The sequence below is a fragment of the Aotus nancymaae genome, unplaced genomic scaffold (assembly GCF_030222135.1).
Source record: "Aotus nancymaae isolate 86718 unplaced genomic scaffold, 86718_ANA_hifiasm-v0.15.2.pri h1tg000040l, whole genome shotgun sequence".
NCBI classification, from domain to species: Eukaryota; Metazoa; Chordata; class Mammalia; order Primates; family Aotidae; genus Aotus; species Aotus nancymaae.
Genome location: NW_026988454.1, coordinates 559,136 through 569,843, shown reverse-complemented (window position 1 = coordinate 569,843; position 10,708 = coordinate 559,136).

The following is a 10,708-nucleotide window of genomic DNA, read 5'->3' as shown; positions in this document are numbered from 1 at the left end:
AAGAAGCCGCAGTCACAGGACTCGCTGTCCCCAAAGCTCGCAGGAACCTGAAGTCTTAGGAGGTGAGCAACACTCGCACAGCAGTCAGGACAGACGCCTGACTCAGTCACCTGCTGCCACCAGGTCCGGTTTGGGAACAAGTGGCCAAGACAGCGCACCCGACCACCAGGCACCTGGAGCACACAGAACAGGCTGCAGTTTGGGGTTTTTACTGTCTATTCCCCAACAATGAAACACAGGCATCATCAGTGCAGGAAGGCTAGGGACAAGCGGTTTAGATGGGAAAATTTGTCACAGGCCAAAAGGAAACTCGAATCCTCTTTTTGTCCAATAAACTGAAGGTGACATGCAAGAACCTATCTTCTGGGAGCAGAGCTTGAAAATCGAAGACTCCGAAAACATTTCATTTTTCAGAGAAAGTAAACGTCGAGAGAATGTGGTGGCTTGGATTCTTTCCTTAAACAGAAGTTAAAATAAAATGTTTTGACCAAGAAGTGCTATTTTGATCTCCCTGTGAAATTTTTGCAAGAAGCTCTGGTAGGAGTTTTTAAACACAGTAAACTCTTGCATGGTGGCAAAGTCACTGTGTGTGATCGATATTTCATATTGGCAGATGCCCAGCGGGCGAGGAGGAGGAGGTGAAGGTTAGGAGGATTCTGCTCTTTCTTCCAACAGGAACTAGAAACAGAAGAAACTACTCCAGTGCTACTGAATCTCCACGCAGAACTGGCTACTGAAAACGGTGCATCGTTAGTACGATGTCAGAGTTCTCTAACACGGCTAGCCTGAAGAGCCAGGTTTTCTCTCTCAGTGCAATTGGTTTTTCATTTTTCTTGTCAGTCTCTATGCAGAGTCTACTCTCTTGTTCCCCATAAACTACAATAAGAAAACATAGTCCGTTAGAATCATTGAGCAAGCATGGAGCATTCTTTAGTCTTTTTTCTTATAAACACTCGCTGTACTGCACGCCTGGCAGAGGATGATAACACTTTAAGTATGCACTGATGCCAGATATTCAGGCTGCCTACCTGAAAGTGAAAGTTTTAGTTGATTGTCTGGAAGTATCTGAATAGCTGACTTGAACTAAGAGAAAAATGCTGGAAACGCATTAACCTTTCATCCGGTTGTTTGTTGTGTAGATATAATCAGACTGGTATTTGTTTATAATTACCGAGTACCATCTGAAACTGAAAAAATGCTAGTGATGTGTTGACAAATATTTATATCCCCTTCCCCAAATTCTTAGTGTTAAAAAGGAAAAGAAAAGTGTATTTTCGAGAGACTACTATTTGCCAAGGTGGTTGGCAGGCGATGCAGTACCTCATCTATTCTCTCAATAACTCTGAAAGATGGGTGTCAGGGCTCTGAAGGCTCTGGGGTTTCACCCTACTTGCAAGCCAGCAGGTGAGCCTGCAGTGGTTCTGCACGTGCCAGCAGCAGACCTGAGCCCCCTGAGCCCAGGACAAGTAGCTTGATCATCCCGCACAGCAGGTGGTAGGAGTCGGATGTGTGCCTCCGCTCCCCTTGCTCTCCAAGTCACGTGGGGTGAGGTGGAATGTTCCAGTTGGATCCTGCACGTCTGGTGAATGTGTGTCACAGCTGACAAAGTCCAAGCTTGGGAAATTCCGTTGTTTTATGATGGGCTGCAAGCAAACCTGACCTTCGGCCCAGAGGGAGACATTATCTCTATCTCGCAAGATAGTGTCACAAAGGGCTTTGCACACAAGTTGAGTGGCAAGCAGGCAATGCCTGGAGAATTAGCTCCCAATGGCAGGCAATGTCATTCCACTTATTACAGATTCATAAAGGAAGCGCTTGAAGAGGTAACCAGCCTGCTCAAGTCACAAAGCTTATTCAATTCAAGAATCAGAATTCAAATCTGGGTGAGGTTGACTCCAGAACTCTCCCTCTGCATCTCACAGCCAAATAGTAGTCCTCCACATTAGAGTCTGATTAATCAATACAGAAAAGGCATTATGGGCCAGGCACAGTGGCTGACGCCTGTCATCCCAGCACTTTGGGAGGCTGAGGTGAGCGGATCACTTGAGGTCAGTAGTTCGAAACCAGCCTGGCCAACATGGTGAAACCCTGTCTCTATCAAAAATATAAAAATTATCTGGGTGTGGTGGCACCTGCCTGTAACCCCAGTTACTCTGGAGGCTGAGGCATAAGAATCGCTTGAATCCGGGAAGCAGAGGTTGCAGTGAGCCGAGATCACACCACTTCACTCCAGCTTGGGCGGATCACTTGAGGTTAGGAGTTTGAGACCAGCCTGGCCAACATGGTAAAACCCCGTCTCAAAAAATAATAATAAATAAATAAAAGGCATTATGACCACAAACTCCTGAATTTACCACACTGGCACCTTGACTATTTAGAGTTTCAACGACAAACTATGACCGCCAGCGCTTTAAGCAGGCCTGCAATCTAGCATCAGCATTTCCACCTGGTCGCGCAGTCCAGCAGTCTGCAGTTTTCACATGCAGAACAGAGATATGGGAAGCGAAAGCAGAGCCATTGCCCTTGGAGGCACAGCCTCGGTGTGCTTGCCCCGCCTCGGAATGCGGGGCAGAGCAGGGCCACCTCTGTCCCGACTCATCACCTGTTCAAACCAGGCCACCTTCGGTGCCATGCTGTGTGGCGCTTGCATTTGGGCGCACTGCGGTTTTTTTTCTTATAAAGCCAATAATATCATATTCATACATTTTGATAAGATGGTAATCTAATTAAGAAATAAATTGGGTTTTATGTCATTGTTATGTATGCATTTCTGCAGAAATTCACTAGAAAATGCTTTTTAAAATTGTGTTTAAACTTCAAAGATTATAGTTTATTTCTAGACATAGAAAACAATTTTGCACAATTGAAATGTATGATTTTTATTCTCAATGATTATCTATTTAGTGCTAAAATATTTATACCATATGTGTCCATTTTTTTAATAAAACGGAGGGGAACCAAATTGCCAAAATTAAATGTCTAAAAAAAGGATCAGAAAGAAAAAAGTAGCCGCATTTTTGCCTAAATCTAAGCACCTCAAGAAGTGAAAACCACAGTGGGAACCACTCTGCGCAGGTGTCTGCGTGGCTATAGAGCAGGATTGATTTGGATGTTGGGTAAAAGCTTGTTCTCCAGCTTCATCGAGATATAGTTAACGTATAATAAACTGCACATATTTAAAGGGTACGATTTGTTGACTTTTAACATACGCATGCACCTGTGAAAACACGATAATGCCTCATGATTGACTGTAATTCCCACTTCCCCTCCTTCCCTGGATATATGTTTTGCACATATATTCTTCAAGGCTGAAGTAAAATCCTGATAGCTAAAAAAACTCAGCCATAAATATTTCCAAATTAAAGCTTCTAAGATTGGCTGCGGAATTTTGTATTATTAATTTGTATAGAAATGCAAGATACATTATGCTCCATTTGTAACTAAAGCTGTTCAATTTGATGTTCATCCCACAAAAATACTTTATATTATTTTTGAAATTATGTTTAATAATTTAGGAAAAATTTTCTATTGAATAGGATATCTTTCAGAAATATTAATTGTACAACTTACATAATCCTGCAGCTTGATTTTTTTTCTTTCAGCGAAATGAATGAAGATGAAAATATTTACATCTAGAAAATTTATTATAAATATTAGTACCTTATTAAACATATTGAGTAGGGATAACAAAGTCTAACACTGTCCTATCCTGTACAATAGAATTGAAATACTTTCATCACAAAGTTGGGCCAGGTGCAATGGCTCACACTTGTACTCCCAGAACTTTGGGAGGCCAAAGCAGGAGGATCACTTGCAGTCAGGAGTTCGAGACCAGCCTGGCCAACATGGTGAAACTCCCATCTCTACTAAAAAATACAAAAATTAGCCAGGCATGGTGGCACCCACCTGTAATCCTTGCTACTCAGGTGGCTGAGGCAGGAGAATTGCTTGAACTCGGGAGGCGGAGGTTGCAGTGAGCCAAGATAGCACCATTGCACTCCAGTCCGGGCAAAAAGAGTGAAACTCCATCTCAAAAAAATAAACAAAACAACAACAGCAATAAAACAAAGTGGTGCTACAACATAGATGAACCTTGAAAACATTATACTAAGTGAAAGAAACCAATTACAAAAGACCATATATTTAAATTTGAAATGTTAGATGAATTGAACATAGTTAGAAAAATGAAACTTATCAATACTGACACAAGAAGAAAAGAGATTTGAAAATTTCTATAAATACTCAAGGAATAATCTGTACTTAAAGCTCTCCTACTCTGACCCCACCTATCCCCCCACAAAACAAAACTCCCAGCCCAACTAAATGTTTAAGGGAGCGTGGGGAAAGTTAGAGAATAAAAAGGGGGGGGGCACTTTCCAGCAATTTTAATAAAATCAGTACAATTTAAGCATCAAACCTAACAAGGACATTACAATAAAAAAAAGGTCAATTTTCCTTGTACATATGTATGTGAACTTTATAAATAAAATATTAGGAAATTAAATATAGCAATGTACAAAAAGGATAATGCATCACACAATTTGGGGCTTATTCTTAGAAGTGGTGTCAACACTATAAAAGAGAGGAAAAGTAAATAATCGTACAATTGATAAAGAAAAAGCTTTTAAAAAAATTTAAATTTATTTATGTTAAAAAACTCTTAGCAAGCTAGGAATAGAGTGGTACTTCATTATCATGATAGAAAGTACATTTTTAAAAGCTAGAAATAGAATGACACATCATTATTATAGTAAAAAGTATTTTAAAAACACATGTAATAGTGAAATGTTGAAACATTTCCATCCAAGGTTAGGAAATAAACAAGAATATTTCTTATCACCACATTTATTCAGCATTAAACTGTAGTTCTAGCCAGTGAAATAAAGGTATATAGACTGGCTAAGAGATAATAAAACTACCACTATTTGTAGATAATATTTCAATACATAAATTATTAGAATTAAAAAGTTAGTTTAGCAGAGTTGTTAGATACAGGTGAATATTTTAAAAAATCAATTATATGCCTATGTATTAGCACAGTTGGAAAATAAAATGTTAAAACAGATTCACTTACAAAAGTATAAAATATCAAATATTTAACACTAAATCTTCTTTAAAAAGATGCACAAGAGTCATGCAGAGAAAACTATACAACATTTTTGAGAAAAATTCAAGATAATCTAATTAAGTGGGGGGATATACCATGTTCATGGATTAGAAATGTCATTATTGTAAATATATTCATTTTCCCTGAATTGGTCTATAAATCTCATGCCATCTTGATAAAAGCCTCAGCAGGATTTCCTGTGGTAATTAACAAAATAATTCTAAAATTTATGTGGCCACACAAAGGGCCACGAAGAGCCAAGAAACCTTTACTGAAAAGAACGAGGCAGGAGGACTGAGTCTTCCCAATATCAAAATTCATTATAAAACTTCAGTAGTTAAGGCAGTTCTTTTTGCAATGATAAACAAATAGACTGAAAAAATAGAATAATTGGTTCATACAGACACACACATACGGCTATTTCATTTCTGGCAAAAGTAATAGCACTGCAAAGTAGTAGAGATTTTCTTTTTCAGTAGATGCTGCTTGAATAATTTGGATATTGACATGAAAAAATATATATGACCCTTCCCTGAAGAGTTATATGCAAAAGTGAATTTCAGGTATGCTGTTTATTTTAATGTGAAGGGTCAAACAACGAGACTTTAAGAAAATTATATAAGAGAAAAGCTTTTATTATTTGGGGATGGAGAAAATTGAATAGGAATAATGCTCTTTTGAGCACTAACCATAAAGAGAAAGACTGATAAATTAGACTATATTAAAATTAGAAACTGTTTTTAAATTAAAGAATAAAAGATAACACTGTGAGAGTGAAGAGGCTGAGTGGTCAAGTGGTTATATCAAAGACAAAAAGTCTATGGCCAGTATATATGAGTAGTCCCTACAAATCAATTAAGAAAAGACAGACAACCCAAAAGAAAAGCAGGCAAGAGACACCAAGATGTCACAAAAGAGGAGACCCAAATGGTCAACAAATACGTGAGAGGATGGTCATTTTCATTAGAAATGAGGAAAATGTGAATCAAAGCAATAGAATTTCAACACACATCCACCAGGATGGCTAAAGGCTGACATACCCACTGATACCCCACTATGCCACTCAAGAAAATGCAGATTGGTTCAACCTCTTTGGGAATTTGACAGTATTTACCAAGTTGTGTATGTGTATACCCGATGCCTCAGCAATTCCAGTCACAGGCACATGCCCAACCAACATGTGCACTCATGCTGCACGTAAAGACACACAGGAAACGATTCACGGCAGCACTCTCACGGACAGTGAAACGTTGGAGGCAATCCGAATGTTCACTAACAGTGCACAGCACAGTAGCCATACAATAGGACACTAAACAGCAATTTACACAAAGCAGCTGCGCCTCATACAACCAAACGGATGAATCTTTCATACATACACAGTCACACACAATTCTGAGGAAAAGAAGCCAAACATAGCCACAACCATATATAGTCTATTATTCTGTTTTTATAAACTTTAAAAACGAGACAAATTAGTCTGTGACGTCAGGATAGCGTTTCACTTGAGCAGGGAATGAAGGCGATGATTGGGAAGAGACACGAATGGGGCACTGGGGTGTTAGTCATATTCTGCTGTTGTGTTGAAACCTGGGTGTGTTCACAAGTGTTCATCAAGCTGTATAATTATGGGGCATGCACTTTCCTGTATGTGCTCAATACAGAAGAACAGGAATCAATTAGATTATCAGAATAACTTAATCATTATCAAGAGGAAAATGAGTGAGGGAGAAAGTGCCGCAGCGTTCAGAGGAGAACATATTATCAACTGCGATGGTTGGCCCGGCTTCTTGCAAAGGAAGGAACAGAGGAAACAGAAGATAGAAAACAGGAGTCATGTTGACAGAAACTTCCCACAAGGATGCTGAAGGGAATCTCAGGGTGACAACTTGTACAAGATACCGAGTCCTGGTCCAGATGGGAGCAATGTGACTCGAGAGACGGAGTTTTTCACCGAGACTCCCAGTGCCATCGTACTGCCCTTTTCCCCGGAAGACAGCACGCCCCGGTGAGCCTGCGTTCCTGCTTTTGCGTGGCCACATGCCTGCCCTGTTCTCAGCCCTCTTCTGCCTGCATCAGTGGAGGGTGACTATTAATCCATCGCTGTGCTCTCCCCAAGAATATACAGAGGTGAATTCGTAATTATCATCTATGTCCATCTAAAAAAAATACAACTGTAAACTAAAAAATAATGATTCAGCTTTTTCCCTAGAGCTGTTTCCTCAGGCAATGTAATTAAGGATTAATCCTTTTACCCAGCTCCCTAGGAAACCTCTAAATGACTTCAGGGGAATTTCATGTAGTCAACAGTTGCTGGATCTTTCTGAGTTATCATTAAAAATACATACCTGCAAATGCATAACCGTAACCCTCGTCCTAACCCTAACCTTTACCTGGTTTGCCAGTAGAAATTCTTGAGAATCATTTCGGACTGAAACACTTTCTCCTGGGTTAACATTATTAATTACCATTGCCTTCCAAGAAAAGCCGAGAACTCTGACGTCCATTTTGGTTTTGGCAAAGCCAGTCTCGCTTAAGAAAGTCTTCACTGATAAGCACTGGATGCTTTCCTCCTCTTTTACGTCTGTAACTTAGTATCTGTTTGTTATAAACTGAGATCTTATATCTAGGCTTCAAAATCAACATTTTGCCATGTACCTCTCATTCTGATTTTTTTTCAACCATTTACAAATGTAAAGAAGATAGTTAGTTCATGAGGTTCGTGAGCCCTACAAAAACAAGAGGCAAGAGGGATGTGTCTGGTACACCCTGGCCTAGAATCTGAAGGATTTTCCACATATTAATTCCTAGTCTAAGAGACTCCAGAAACAGGAGCTGCTTGAGAAGATCTAGTTTGTGTGTTGAAAATGACATGTATTTAGAATGTTTTTAATGATGGAATTCACCCTGCTTTCTCTCTCTTTTATACAGGTTGAGTATTCTCAATCTAAAAATCCAAAATGCACTCACATCTGAAACTCTCTGAGTCTGACATGACCTGCAAAGGAGGTGCTCATCGGAGTATTTTGGATTTTGGGGTTTTGGATTAGGGATGATGAACTGGTAAATACATACGGCAAATGTTCCAAAATCTGAAATTTGAAACATTTCTGATCCCAAGCATTTTGGATAATGAATACTCAACCTGCCTTACAATAAATAAATCAAACAATTAAACTAAAACAACTAATGTTTTGACATTAACCTTTGAACAAGCATCTCTTCATGAATTTGCTGTGTTTAAATAAATAGGTTTTAGCTAAAACACTTCTCTTACTCATAATTGAATATGCATATTTTGGATATTTTGTAATATATACCCTTGGATATAGCTCATTTTAAAATTATATTTTTTACTCTATTGCCAGTTCACTATACTTAGACATTGAAGTTTAGACTGTACTCTTGTCTTTATTTAATGGGAAATAATATATGTATGCAAAATTAGAAGTTAAAAATAACTGTGAAAAAATAATTGTGCTATTGAGCCGGAAGGGTTCATTTCTAGAGTCTCCATCCAAATCTAAGCCTAGAATCATATACAATTCCCTCATAATTATCTTCTGAGATTAATGGTTTTAAAGATGCTAATGATATATTAAATTTCTTATAGGAATATTACAACCACAAATTACTGAAACTCCCTAGAACCTAACACTGTTGTTAATAACACATTGCTCACCACACTGTGGGTTTACTTTAGCCTAATGAGAAAGCCATGATTCCAATACGTATTGATATATAATTATTTAAATAATTTAGTAACTGGCCAGGCGCGTTGGCTATGCTTGTAATTCCAGAACTCTGGGAGGCCGAGACAGGTGGATCACTGGAGGTCAGGAGTTCGAGATCAGCATGGCCAACGTGGCTAAACCCATTCTCTACTAAAAATACAAAAAATTAGCTGAGCGTGCTGGCACTGTGCCTGTAATCCTAGCTACTCGGGAGGCTGAGACTGGAGAATTGCTTGAACCCAGGAGGCGGAGGTTGTAGTGACTCAAGATGGTGTCACTGCACTCCAGCCTGGGCAACAGAGGGAGACTCTATCTCGAAATAAATAAATAAATAAATAAATGAATAACGAAAGAAAGAAAAGAAAGGAAGAAAGAATTTAGTAGCTAAACAATAAATTGGTTTCTTCTAGTCTAAAATGTGAGTTAATATATAATGAATGTATATTTATTAATTTCTTGATATGGCAGTAAATCTCTGTTAAACAATACAAATAAAAAGCCTTGAAATAAAAAATTGTCGTTTATTTCAAAATCATTAGATATGCAGGTCAAACATAATTGGATATATATTTGAATAACTTTCCATTTTCTTATTCTTTTCTTTTCTTTCTTTCTTTTTTTTTTTTTGAGACAAAGTCTTGCTCTGTTGCCAGGCACCAGGCTGGAGTGCAGTGGCACGATCTCGGCTCACTGCAAACTCTGCCTCCTGAGTTCAAGCAATTCTCCTGCCTCAGCCTTCTGAGTAGCTGGGACTACAGTTAAGCGCCACCACACCCAGCTAATTTTTGTACTTTTTAGTAGAGACGGGGTTTCACCATGTTGGCCAGGATGTTCTTGATCTCTTGACCTTGTGATCCGCCCACGTCCACCTCCCAAGTGCTAGGACTACAGGCATGAGCCACCATGCCCAGCCTATTTCAACTTTTCTTATAATTGTTGTTTTTTAAATGATTTTTCTTGTAAACATTCAATTTAAATTTTTTTTAAAAAAAGACAAGAATGTTACTATGCAACAATTTAATCAAACTATGTACACAGTTATGTTTTGCCTCATTAACCGTCTCAAAAATAAATATACATCTGTGTCTTACTTTAAAGACATTGGACTTTGGTAAAAATATTAGGCAGAAAAATTTGTCTGTGCAATCCTGGAACTCCAGAAAAATAAAATGTTATTCTTTGAAATGGCTTTAAGTTTCATAAGTTTTATACACCGAGAAAAATCTAACAATATGAAAGGTTTTAACACTTAGTGAGCACTACGGATGTATTATTTCAGTGTCGCAGTTCAGTGTTCCTTGGCAATTCTATGAGGCATCACATCAATTATTTAGATTAAAAAATTGAGTGTCAGATACTTGGCCATTACATAGCCGATGGCAGTCTGACATTCAAATTCAGGTCTGTGTGGCTCTGGCCCAATGGATGTTTCATCGCACCGAGGTATGATTGCAAAGCAGAGGAGTGACACATGGCTTGGGGGGTTAGCAGAAGGGTGCCCCCCTGGAGGAGGAGAGAGGGGTTTGAGCAGGTGCCCTCCTGGCAGAGGTAGAGAGGGGTTTGATCTGGGCCTTGAGTCGAGGATATTTGAACAGATAGGTTTTCCTGCTGCAGTAAGCAACCCTGAAGTTTCAGTGGCTTAACACCAAAACTTGTTTCTTGTAACGTGCTAAAGCCGAATCCCTCTGTGGGACCCCGTGCCCCTCCCAGGCAGCTGTCCTGTGGGCGGTGGCTGAGACCTTCTGCTGGGCTTTCCAGTTTCCCCACACCCACACTGGCTTTTTCACAGGCACGGAGGCAAGGGAAGACAGGGCTGGACAGTCACTCCTGGCTCCTGCACACTTCCACGTGGAGGTGACACCCTGGCTCC